This window comes from Megascapheus bottae, chromosome 9, assembly GCF_031878675.1.
Source record: "Megascapheus bottae isolate mThoBot1 chromosome 9, mThoBot2.hap1, whole genome shotgun sequence".
Lineage (NCBI taxonomy): Eukaryota > Metazoa > Chordata > Mammalia > Rodentia > Geomyidae > Megascapheus > Megascapheus bottae.
This window is the reverse complement of record NC_143517.1, coordinates 31187209-31200538: the sequence shown is the minus strand read 5'-3', so window position 1 is coordinate 31200538 and position 13330 is coordinate 31187209. Positions and strand designations below refer to the sequence as shown.

The window sequence follows — 13330 nt, the reverse complement described above, 5'->3', positions numbered from 1 at the left end:
ATAATATGTTAGTGTATCTGAACTATCAAAATAAATTTTTAAATTTATCTATTTTACTCTGATCCCCAAATGGCTTCCATCATATCCACAATTTTCAATTTACATGAATGTGATTATAACATTTCCAGGTAGATTCTCTTTGCTTCATTCTAGCAGTGACACTGGACATGATGCAACAATTTTCTTCCCATTAGATTTGTGAAGGTAAGCGTCACCTCCTTATTCATCTTTCTAATTTCTTGAGTAGCTGACAGGGCAGGCTCAGAAAACATGCTCTTAACTATGTAAAGGAGGAAAACATACAAATTATCTTTTATTTCTAAAATTTTGTTTCTTTATTTCCTTTTGGGGGGAAATACCCTTTCTCCAAAAAACCTGAATTTTTTTGAGAAATAATAATTAAATTAATCAGAGCTTCACTCTAATTAGTCTCTCTATTAACAATGCTGATAACAACCTTTTTTTCTATTGACATATAGGTTTTATACAATGAAATGACATATCTTTTTACATTTTCTATTCTATAAGATTTGAAAATTATACTAATTGTCATCACACAAACAAGATAAGGATGCTTTGTCGCCCTCAAAATTCCCTCGTGACATTTTTTCAACATATTTCTCTCAGGAGCGACCAATTGATTTCTATCATTGTGAGTTAGTTGTGACTTACAAAATTAACTTCTATGATAGTTCCCTTTGCATTTCTAATTTAGCTCATATTCCATTACATTCATCCGTGTTTTTCCATGTATGTTTACTTTAAGGGGAAGACGAGTATACTGTACTAATGAACTGTATTTCATTGATTTGTGTTCTTGTCAATGAATTTTTTTAATGATAGGAACACAAAACAATGAAAAGTTTATTTGGTTGATGGTTTCAGTGTGAGCACATTGTTGCTGTTGGTCCTATGTCAAGGAAGAATATTAAGGTAGGCAATATTGATGGAGAAAGAAGGTGGCTTGAAGGAAAGGCATGAAGAAGGTTCCAGAGTTCCATTATCCTTTATAAGATCTCACCAAAATGACCTAATTTCCTCCCATCAGGCCCCATCCCTTGAAGGGTCTACCACCTATTATCAATGGGACATTTAAGATCACAGCAATAGAAAATTGTGACTTTTGTTATCTTCTGAGGATTTAGAATTCTACAAGGTTTTTTTTTAAATAAATGTTCTGACTAATACTATAGAAAGTAATGATTCATCGTTGCAAGCTGCAAGGTTAAGTCGAAATTATATCTTAATACACAGAAAAAAATTTCCAAAGAGAGTAACCTGGAAAGAATGAGATTAAAGATACACTATGTAATCTAACAAGTATTTTTAAGCTCCTTTTTATCAGTGCTCTGAGCAATTAATGAACCCCAATGATATGGTATCTCCATGTTCTCCTGACATTACTACCTTCCTGAATTCATATCCCTCCATTTTTATTTTGGCTAGTTTCATTAAAGTCTTACTGGCATTCTTTTCTCTTCCTTGAACTTGGTTGATATCTTCTTTAATACAACAGACATACTAACTTTTTTGCTCTGTTTGTTTCTAGAACACTCTTGCCTAAAATAAATATTAGGCTCATTCCCTCAATACATGCAGGTGTTTTTTGGATGTCAGAATGTCTACTAAGCTTCCCAGTTGTTATTATAAATAGTAACTAATCTAGTGTTTTTATCAGTCTGTTACATTTATCTGCACAATCCTGAACAAAATATTTCCTCAAAAAGATCTCAAAATTAGAATTATATTTATGAAACTACCCACTTTAAGAATAAAAGAAAAATTACTGGGCTAATATATATATATCAAATGTAGCTATACATAAACATGGAAATAATAAATAAAACACTATAACATAGAAACTTTAAGCAATGCAAACTCTGGGCTAATATACATATATGTCAAATGTAACTATATATAAACATGGAAATAATAAATAAAACACTTTATAACATGGAAACTTTAAGCAATGCAAACTCTTGGAAAAAAAAAAACAAAGTCAGAAAATATAAATTGTGCCTGGCACTATTGCTTACGCCTGTAATCCTAGCTACTCAGAAGGCTGAGATCTGAGGACTGCAGTTCAAAGCTGGCCCAGGTACTAAAGAACATGAGACTCTTATTCCCAATTAATCACTATAAAGCTGCAAGTGGTGCTGTGGCTCAAGGGGTATGGTGATAGACTTGAGCTGAAAAGCTCAAGCACAACTCCCAGGCCAAGGGGTAAGGTGTAGCCTCAAGCTAGAGCTCAGAGACAGCACCCAGGCCCAGAGTCCACAAAAGAAAAAGATATGTTGAAAGACCTAAGAGAGAATAATGAATGGTAAGGCTAAAAATTAAATGCTATCAATGATTATAAATGCAATGTTGAAACACTAAAATTAAAAATTATTGATAAGAGAGTAAAGGCAAGAGGGGAGAAATTACTATTATCCCACTCTATTTTTCATAACTGATTTATAAAAGATTAGGGGGTAAAATGCTTGTTAAAACTCGTATTTAAACTATACTAATAAATTTAATATGAATTATCTTTATGCACATCAGTATATTTATATTTCCAAATATACTTTCTGCTGGAAACTGGAAATAACTACCTGATCATCAAATAATATATTTCTTGTGATTCCTGTATATTATGTATATTTCCACTAAAAATGTTCCAATATGTTCTGTGTTGGGAGGACAAAAGTACTAAGAAAGAAGATATGTATTTATTCTTATTTAATTCTTAGATATTCATTCTCTGAACATCTAAGTTATAATTCCTAATCAAGCTTTATATATAAAATTCCTAACAAACTATATAAAAAGGATGTATATTTTTTTTTGCTAGTCGTGGGGCTTGAACTCAGGGCCTGAGCAGTGTCCTTGGGTTTTCTCAAGGCTAGATCTCTATCACTTGAGCCACAGCACCATTTCCAGCTTTTTCCTATGTATGTGTTACCACGAAATCGAACCTGGGTCTTCATGCATGCTAGGCAAGCACTCTATTACTAGGCCAAACTCGTGACCCCTAAAGAATATATATGTATATATTTATCTCCATTCCTGGGCCTGAGCTCAGGGCCCTAACTCTGTGCCTGGATTTTCTCAAGGCTAGAGCTCTACCATTCAGCACCACACCTGGCTTTTTTATTCTTATGTATGTGGTACCGAGGAATCGAACCCAGGACTTCGTGCATGCTAGGCAAGCACTCTACCACTTGGCCAAGCTCCAGGCCCCCCTAAAGAATATTTTTAACCTCAAATATTAACCTTAAATATTTTTGTTCTAGTTATTGGAATAAATCTTAATATGTACTATTTTCTTTGCCAACATGACATCTCAAAGGTTATATAAACATAAAAATTACTAGAAATCAAAATTAAAATTTTTATTTCTAACTTCCCAGCCACATACCCACTGTAAATATATATATTTATTTATTTATTTATAAATGAGTGACAGACATTGAAAATTTCAAAAGGGAAGTTGAATCTTTGATCTTATAAACAGAGGGTTTCAAAGATTTGCTGTCAAGTAAATTACTCATAAAGACATCAAGAAAGACTAGTGTAATTTTGCATTTTCAAGAAAAGAAATTAAAGCAATTCAATGCTAATTCATATGAGAGAATATTTACTAGTGGATTTTGACCCCATAATAGTCTACAACACAGAACTGACACACAAATATATTACTTGAAGTAAGACATTCACTGCACTTGGAAGGATGTTTTGCTTGTATTTTGACCATCCTACATAAAACATTATTCAAGTTCTACTATAAAATAGTATTGAAGGGTTTATGAAAAGTCAAGTCTTTATTGTAAAAAATATGATACGTAGTCCATTCGTTGCTGATAGTCACCTCAACAAACACCTTAATAGAGATTTTAAAAAAACACTGCTTTTGCATGCCAGTAAATTATGTTTTATTAGAACCAAAGATAATTAGAAAGAATAAAGATTTAAAGTCAAAATATATCTGAGGGACAAAAGCAATATACTACAGGTGAGACAAATCAGAGTTATCACTGAAGGAAGGTGAAAGTGCTGAAGCCACTAAGCAAGACTTCAGAGAGATAATTTCACTTGGACAGGAATTAACTTCCAAGAGGGGATGTAAAGAATAAGAATCTAGGCAAAGGCACACATGTGTGAAATAAGAGGATAAGTTGGGGAGATTTTAAGCAATGTAGCCTTGTAGAACTTACACAAGAGTAAAGAACAGGGGGCCGGGAGTTTGGCCTAGTGGTTAAAGTGCTTGCCTAGCATGCATGAAGACCCGGGTTCAATTCCTCCATACCACATACATAGAAAAAAGCCGGAAGTGGTGCTGAGGCTCAAGTGGTAGAGCTCTAGCCTTGAGAAAGTCCAAGGACAGTGCTCAGGCCCTGAGCTCAAGCCCAGGACTGGCAAAAAAAAAAAAAAGAGTAAAGAACAGAAGATGACTTGGGAAAAGTTGACTGGGTCTGCAGTGTGCATAGGCTTGTCCTTGATAAGTCACTTGAACTTTACTTAACCTGTCAGAATCAGATATGAATTGATAGGGTGGATGGGGAGCATACTATCTAAATCTATATGAGATGTACTACATTATTGACAATCATCTATGGAATGTGTTGTGTAAGCAACATTGGTTGCTCATAAAATCAATTTCTACATCATCTACAGTTCTATTTATATATCATCTAACTCAACCCCTATTAGTTATAGTTCTTTCATGTATAAAGAATATTGTTATGTATCGTTATGTACAAACCCTCAGCTTAATTTTAATTATGTTCTAAAGTCTATGTGGCAGTGATTGTAGGGATTCCCGTCTTGAATATTTGTTTGTTGAACATGACATTTGAAATATGATATAAAAAATCAATGTTAATAAAATCTTTTAAAAAAGAATGTTATGTATTTTATAGACAACTAATACATTTACATGTGTATGTGCCATGCATCCACAAGATAGGGGAACTAAGCACATACCCTTGCATTTGTCCTCAAAAGATTTGTAATCCCATGGAAGTAGGGGCAAACACATATGTTAAAGTGTCCTAACAAATATAATGCCTCAAAAAAAATGGAAGCAAATAGAGAAGACATTCAGTGAAAAAAGTTATCATAGTCGCTATTGCAGGAGACACTGGAGTTTATAATGGAGGAAAAGCAAATGTCAGAAATTGGAAAATGGAAGGATTTTCAAGACAGAGTACACACAATAAGCAAATACATAGTTATAAAAGCCAACAGATGCGCAGTTTAAAATAATTGGTTTTGAGTACAAGAAATTTTGAAGTGGTAAGTGAAGAGATAAGACAGAAAACTTTGTCAGACTCTGTCTCTAAAATAGTTATCAAAAAGCAGGTATTGAGGTTTGATTCAAGCAGAGGAAGCAAGCCAGGTGAAGTCAAGGTGGTGATTTCAAACACAGTGCTGTTTAAATGCTTTTAAATGGCAAAATGTCCCGTATTCACTCATATGAGGGAACTAGACCTGAATATTGTGTGTGTGAGTGTGTGTGTGTGTGTGTGTGTGTGTGTGTGTGTGTGTGTGTGTGTGTTTCAACTATGAAACTGTTTAGACAGATGTGGGACATGGAAGGTAAAAAATGATGGTGGCTGTTATTTCAAAATGTGTTGCAACTATGTTTGAAGATAGCACAATAAATTTCAGTGAAAGCTCTGTTCAATAGAGGTTTGGGGATAAGAAAGACCCTAACAGAGAGAGGAAAATGAGCAATAATTTAGAAAATACTTTATGTCAATATCTATGTATATCAATTACATATAAAATATAATCAGCCTTCTTTGAAAATAATCCTATGATGTGCTGCAAACAATTTAAAGTCACTAAATCATCTTCCAAAATCAGATAAAAGAAGTTGTTCTGAAAAAAATCAGAGGAACAATTCTCAGTAGGGTGTATGCATACTCAGACGGTTCATTGTAGTTAAATTCTGTTATTGATAGTTCTGTCTCTTCTCATAAGCTATACATCTTTTTTAAAGCTATGTGTCAAAGGAACTGCCAGCAGTCGCTCTTCTCCCACATTCCATATGATTGTTAAAGGATGATACCTTGCCATAAATGTATTCTGATTATTTTATGCATATTTTGTCTATTTGTGGAATAAATGAGAAAAATGATGTACTAGAACCTTGTATCACATAGTAGAGAAATGGTAAGATACTTGGGATTTGGGCTGTAATATATGAGCTGGCTTACACATTCTATGAAATATGCAACCTTCATTTGGCCCCTGTGATCACTGACAAGGCTCCACTGAGACAGTCCAGATGTGACAGATGCATGAATCCCACTGAGCTGATCTTTATCCTGGAGGGAATCCCAGAATGTTCTGGCCAGAGCAAGGTGAAAGAAAGCACTTACACTTAGATCATGTACAGTCTGAAGTCCAGAAGCAATAAGGAATAATTTGCTTTGTTTATTTATATTTTATGTTTATATGACAACATCCATTTTGAAATGCCATAGGGCATGTGTATTTTGAAAAATCAATGAAATGCTAAAGCCAAAAGTCATTTTAAATTAACATATCAATTACAAGAGGCTCCACTAAACATATTTCCCAAGCTTTGTGCCCAGAAATTTAATGAACTCAAGCTCTTTCAGGTCAAGAGAAAGGAAAAGATGAAAAAGAAAAAAAAGAGAGAAAGAAAGAGAGGGGAGTAAGGGAGGGAAAGAGGGAGGGAGGAAGAAACGAAGAAAGGAAGGTAGGTTGGCAGGAAGGAAGGAAAAGACAGGATACTAAAGGCCTTGGGGCTTTTAATAGGTGATCAGTCTCTATGGTACATAGATAACTCATTAAAAGTATCAAAGACCCATTGTCACATAGAAATTTAGACAATGCATTGAGTAAGATGTATTGTACTCTCACACTGGCATGTTGAATTGAAACACTTGAACAGCTACTTGTGGATAATAAAATTAATTAAATTAAATCTTTTCTTTAAAAATCCCACCTCAACCAGTAAGCCAGGCATGGTGGCATGTTTCTACTTCCTAGCACTGGCATGGAAATAGGTTATGCAGGGAGCAAAGTACAAACTCACTGTCAGTGAACTAAAGTCACGAGCATACAGAGCTGCTTTCTGTTTTACACAAAGGAAAACAACTATCCAAAAAGTAACCTAAAATCAAAAGGAGCTGAGATTGTGCTTTCTATGATAGAGAGCTTGTGAAGGAAGAATACAGCTCTGAGCTCAGACACCAATACCAACACGAAATAAAAATAAACAGTTGAGGAGCCTGGAGTTTGGCTTAGTGGTAGAGTGCTTGCCTAGAAGGTCGACTCCTCAGTACCACATACATAGGAAAAAGCTGGGCTATGCTATGGCTCAAGTGGTAGAGTTCTAGCCTTGAGAAAGTCCAAGGACAGTCCTCAGGCCTTGAGTTCGTCCCTAGGAGTAGCAAAAACAAAAACAAACAAAAAATAAACCATTGCAAAAATACATTACATTAAAATTACTACTGTTAAACTTGAATTTGGGGGCTGTCATTACATAGGAAGGTTTTCTAGAACACAAACACTCTGGTCCCATCCAGGTTGAGTAGACCACAAATCAGCTTCTAGGTGCTAACAATGGGTTGTCATAAAATATGTTATACTGGAGAAACAGTTCCTTGGTGTCCTGAAAATGCAGCAGAAAAGTTTAAGATTTCATCATATTCTTGGAGAAGCATGTACATGGAAACTTATGAAGTATCTCTGGAACTTTTCATTCAATATTTTTGTTTAGTGGTTGACTATAGGCAACTACAACTATAGAAAGTACAACTTCTGATAAAGGAGAATTACTGTAACAACAACTTCAAAACTACATACTTTTTTTTTGCCACTCCTGGGGCTTGAACTCAGAGCCTGAGCTCTGTCCTTGGGTTTTCTCAAGGCTAGATCTTTACCATTTGAGCCATACCATTATTTCAAGCTTTTTTTCTATGTATGTGGTACCGAGGAATCGAACCTGGTTCTTCAGGCATGCTAGGCAAGCACTCTACCACTAGGCCAAACTCCTGGCCCCAGTTTCCTTTAAAAAAAATATTTTTCAAGTTCACTTTGAGGATCATCTTTATCTCTGGTCCTTTCATACCTTCCCTATCTTGTCTTTGCTAAATGTCTCATACTTTTGAAATTTTACCTGCCTATGCAGCTAATCAGCATGAAAACCCCAGGTGTGGGGTATACAAAGTTCATAGCCAATGTTGCATTAAATTTCAGTTTTCCTCAATGTATGATTACTGACTTTTCAGAACACTCTGTGAACTGTTTAAAGTTATGTTGATGCATTGAGTGAAACAGAAAGAGCAGACTGTGATGATTCCAGAATTCTTGGATTAGAGCCCATAGTATTATTAGTATCTTAGGAAACTCAAAATGCATTAAAGTTTTTCTCACCATAAAATACTAGCATGTTTACTCTGTGGCCTACCATTAATAAAGAACCAATACTACTCCAGAATATGTATTCATAGTTATCATAAATATAATATTTGGGAAGGGGAAGCTAATGATTAAAAAGTGCACACTAGACAAGGTACTTATCTAAATTCAAAAAGCAAAATTGGAATGAAACATCCATAAAATCAGAATTAATCATTCAAAATCAGATCAATGATTGGGATTAAAAATGAAAGAGGTTTCTGATACACAATTTTTGTTGTATACAGTGACCTCTGTGTTGGTTGTATCCTGGTTATATGGGGTTAATACAAGATCCCTGACCAAGACACTGTGCAATTCTACTCCATATTCCTTACACTTTTCTATAAATATATGAGTATTTTAAAGATGAGTGAGCTGTCTAAACATTTGAAAGATGGACTGCCATTCCACAGAGATACTTTAATTTTTGTGCATAAAACTTCTACTATGGCCATAACTAACAGCAAATGTATATTATAGTTGTTAAGCAGCCAAATTGGTGAATTGTCTCTTTTTACTCCCCATCTCTCACTCCTGAATTTCTCATTATTTTTGCTTTCTTCTGATATGCATACAATTATGCATAGAATTATTGTGTATTCTGATTTTAATGACAACTTGAAATAGTTAAAAACTTATTATTTTGAATGTATGTAAAACAGAACCTTACTGATTAAAGAGTGGCTAAAGGCTGTCTAAATAAGGTACATGGTATCTGGAAAATAACTATTGTAATATAGAAATCTACTCATAAATAGAATATGTTTTCCTTAAAACTGAGGCTTTTGACATTGAAAGTACTTGTTTGACCATTAGAATTAAGCTGCCATGGATAACAATGGAACTTGTTATATATTAGGCTGTCAATTTTTGCAGAATGAAAAGTAAATAGAGGCTGAGATGTAGCTCAGTGGCAAAACACTTATCTAGTAAATACAATATCCTGAGTTCAATACTCAGGGCCAAAAGTAGAACAGAAAAGAATCTAATAAATAATCCATATGGAAATTTCCTACTATAAAGTACAAAGACAATCACAGTAGAATTTTTAAATTGCAAGCTCTTTGGGAGTTGCCAAAACATATAAGGACTATAACTTGTAAATTCCTGTATTTCTGTTAAATACAGATTGAATCACTTGCATGATTTACTTAATGGTACAATAGCAAATCCTAATGGCAATATATCTGCATAAAATACCGGTATAGGTTGGCAAATTTACATTCATTATTTGTATTTTATGGATTTGACAAGCAATGATATATTGCACTATACCTGCATGGATAAACAGCAGCAGTAAACATTTTGTTATAAATCAAGAACATTATTCTTTTATTTCAGAAATAAAACTATTAAAATAGTAACTTCAAATAGTCTTTATTGCTTTTAAATTATTTATACAAACAAGTTGTTGCAGTAAATGAAATATTTCCTTATTTCCTTGTTTTCCTAATTTTCACAAGAATGTCATTACCACGTTCTAGATTATTTTCCTCATTTTTTTCTCCCAGAAAACTTCTATTGAAAGCAACAGTATTTACCATCATAATAAATGTACAGAAAAAGAAAAAAAAATTAAGTCAGGAAAAAATTTGGGAAGTAATGGGAATTAAACTTCATGTTTACAAGGCAATTTCTGTACCACTTGAGAGCAAGTGTATTTTTCAACAAAATCTCACACTTTTGCCCTGGCTGGCAAATTATGATCCCCCTATATCTGCCTCAACTCCAGAGTAGATTGAAATTACAGCCTGTACTATGATTCCTAGTATGGTGGGTATTGTGTATTTTGCCATCCCTGGAGCTTGAACTCAGTCCAACTGAGGGCCTAAAGCCTGTTTGTGCTCAAGGGTAGCACTCTATCATTTGGGCCACAGCATTACTTCTGGCTTTTTCTGGGTAGTTTATTAGAGATAAAAGTCTCAAAGCCTTTCCTATCTGGGCTGGCTTGGAACCCTGATCCTCAGAAGTCATCTTCCTTAACAGCTTACAGAGGTATGAGCAACCAGCATCTAGCTTTAGCTTGTTTTAAGACCATGATTTTCTAACTGCCCAAGCTGTTTTGGTACCACAAATAACTGGATAACAGGTGTATGCTAGAAATCACAAGTAATTTGAACAATGCACAAAAATTATAAGCAAAGCAAAGTTTGTCTTAAAATGTGATGTTTATAGTTGATAGAAATAATAAAATTAGAAAGCTGCTTTAGATCTTTTGAAAATTCTGTTGTACTTCTAGCTAGTCTTTATCTCAAACATTATTTTAATTTAAGCTAAAATTTAAAAACCACTTTTTATACAGTACAGATCATGCACTGCAATCCCAGTGTTTATTGTTAATAAATTGATTTTTTTTTGCCAGTCCTGGGCTTGAGCTCAGGGCCTGAACATTGTCCTTGGACTCTCTCAAGGCTAGAACTCTACCACTTGAGCCTCAGCACCACTTCTGGCTTTTTTCTATGTATGTGGTACCGTGGAATCAAACCCAGGACTTCGTGCATGCTAGGCAAGCACTTTAACCACTAAGCCAAACTCCAGGCCCTAAATTGATCTTTAAATGGCTAAATTAAATCTCTCAAGGCCTCTAAAGGAAAGATTCATATGAGAAGAATATCTTTATATGTTGACATAATTTTCCATTTTTTTATCCCTTAATCATAATTAACTCATTAAGCAAATAAATAAAACATAACCTCTCCCTAAAATTTTCTGGCAATAATCTTGAGTTTTTCTTTAAACATATTTCTTTATGTTCTATTTGAAAGATGAAAAACAATATACTAGGAATAAAAAAATACTGTATCATTTTGATTAGGATAAAGTGGTTTAAATTAGAACATTTAAAGTAGGTGATATCTATGGTAAATTTAGTTCATTGTTTCTCATGCTAAACATGTTTTGTTTTAAATACAATGCTGCAAAATATAACATATTGAGAACACGATTGATAAACTAAAAATGAAGAGAGAAAAGAAGAATGATGTGTGGAAAGAGATGCATATGAAAAAAAAATACCAAATATTCCTGAACATTTTCCAGAAATGGGTCACAAATTGAAGGCCAAGATTTCTACAAGTCAACAAAGAAGGACCAATGATTCATTGAAGAGTTCATATTATCATTCAAATAAAAACAAGTCATCATTTAGAAGAAGATCTATTCATGACACTAGACTCAAGAAGAAACATGCCTCCTTGATACAAGGATACTAGAAATTATATCTGCACTTACATCTTACAGGGAAACCAGAAGAGTCTTAACATTTCTAGGAACAATATCTTCAAATAAGGCTATGCTATCACACAGCATGCAATTCAGCTAAAGTCACAGCACAGCAATTTGGACAGACACCTTAGCAGAATAACAGGACTTGGCACAGTAGTAGCTAGAGAGGACCTAAAGCAGTGGGTTTCACATACTTACTTTGCTGCAGGTGCTATTCTGGATGCCTGTGTGTGTTCTGATATACACAGAGATTAAAGAGAGTTGAGAGCATTCCTAACCAAACAAGATCATTTGTGCTTTGGCATTCCTGTTTATACTTTGCATGATATGAACATTTTGTTTTTAAGGTCTTTTAAAAGTTTTAAAGCTGAGTAAATATTTAGAAAAATATTAAGAATGTGGAGAAATAGGGCCAGGAGTTTGGCCTAGTGGTAGAGTGCTTGCCTAGCATGCACGAAGACCTGGTTCGATTCGGTACCACATCCATAGCAAAAAGCCAGAAGTGGCGCTGAGGCTCAAGTGGTAGAGCTCTAGCCTTGAGAAAGTCCAAGGACAGTGCTCAGGCCCTGAGCTCAAGCCCAGGACTGGCAAAAAAAAAAAAAAGAATGTGGAGATATAGTCAAGAAACCCTCTTTAGTGATTTTCATCTGAAAATAATAATTCTTAGAAAGCAATAATGTTATCATTCTCATATATGATTCTTTGTGTTTCATATCCAATTATTTGAGGAGCTAGTGGAATTAAATAGGACTGTCATCACCTCTTTGAGATAAGTAAAAACAAGTATATTGAATTGGTATATGTATTTAAAGATAATTCAAAATGATTTTATGGAGATTCCTGTTGTGGGAAAGAGACTAGAAAAGTAAGCTCAAATTCATTGGGGAAAATAACATGGTCTGTTTTTCTTTCTTACAGGCAAAAATTATAGTCAGAACTCTGCAAGTATTAGTCTAAATGAAGAATAAAAATCCACCGACAACAAGGGAAATAATGGAGATGAAGTAGACTGAGTCTCACCACATTCAGTCTCTGTTTTTCCTGATTGGCTAAAATGGGACATTCTCCATTCCCTGCGCCTAAGAAAGAATTGAAAATCCCATGCCAAAGAACATATCATCTGAAGCTTGCACAAATTTTATTTTAAAAATATTTAATATAAAATTAAGTCATAAGAAGCAAGTCTATGTAACTGAAAAAAATCTCAAAAACATATATAATAACCAGATACTGAAGTTAGTAGGCAAAGAGTTTAAAAAGAGTGATGAGAATGATTAAGGAGAAAAGGCACCACAAGGATTAAATAAAAAGAAAAATATTATCTGGTCTTGGATTTGTATAATTAATTGAAAGTAAAAACTCAATATATAGCTTTAAGAGCCAATATAAAATAATATTTATCGAAATGAGAAAAATCATGGTAGGTAAAAGAAGCAAACTGAAATAAAAATATCATTAAAATTCTATAAATGGAGTAGAGATAAAAAAGAATGTGACATGTAAAAATATGTGTGAGAAAGGGCATGTATAATAAAGATTTCTCGCATATGTTTACAGAGAAGAATGAAGCTCAAGTACTATTTGGGAAACTACCAGCTGAAAAATTTCAAAGAGCAACAAATGCCTATACACATGCATTCAAAACTGTAACTGAAAAACAAAAATAAGTAAAAAAAAAAGA

At 34.0% G+C, this 13330-nt stretch overlaps 1 protein-coding gene across 1 annotated transcript in view; it reads right to left on the bottom strand.

Annotated features, from left to right (window-relative positions):
- The window catches only part of Cnbd1 (cyclic nucleotide binding domain containing 1), a 245832-nt gene that overhangs the window by 13016 nt on the left and 219486 nt on the right, over positions 1-13330 (bottom strand). The gene's annotated exons all lie outside the window — the stretch shown is intronic.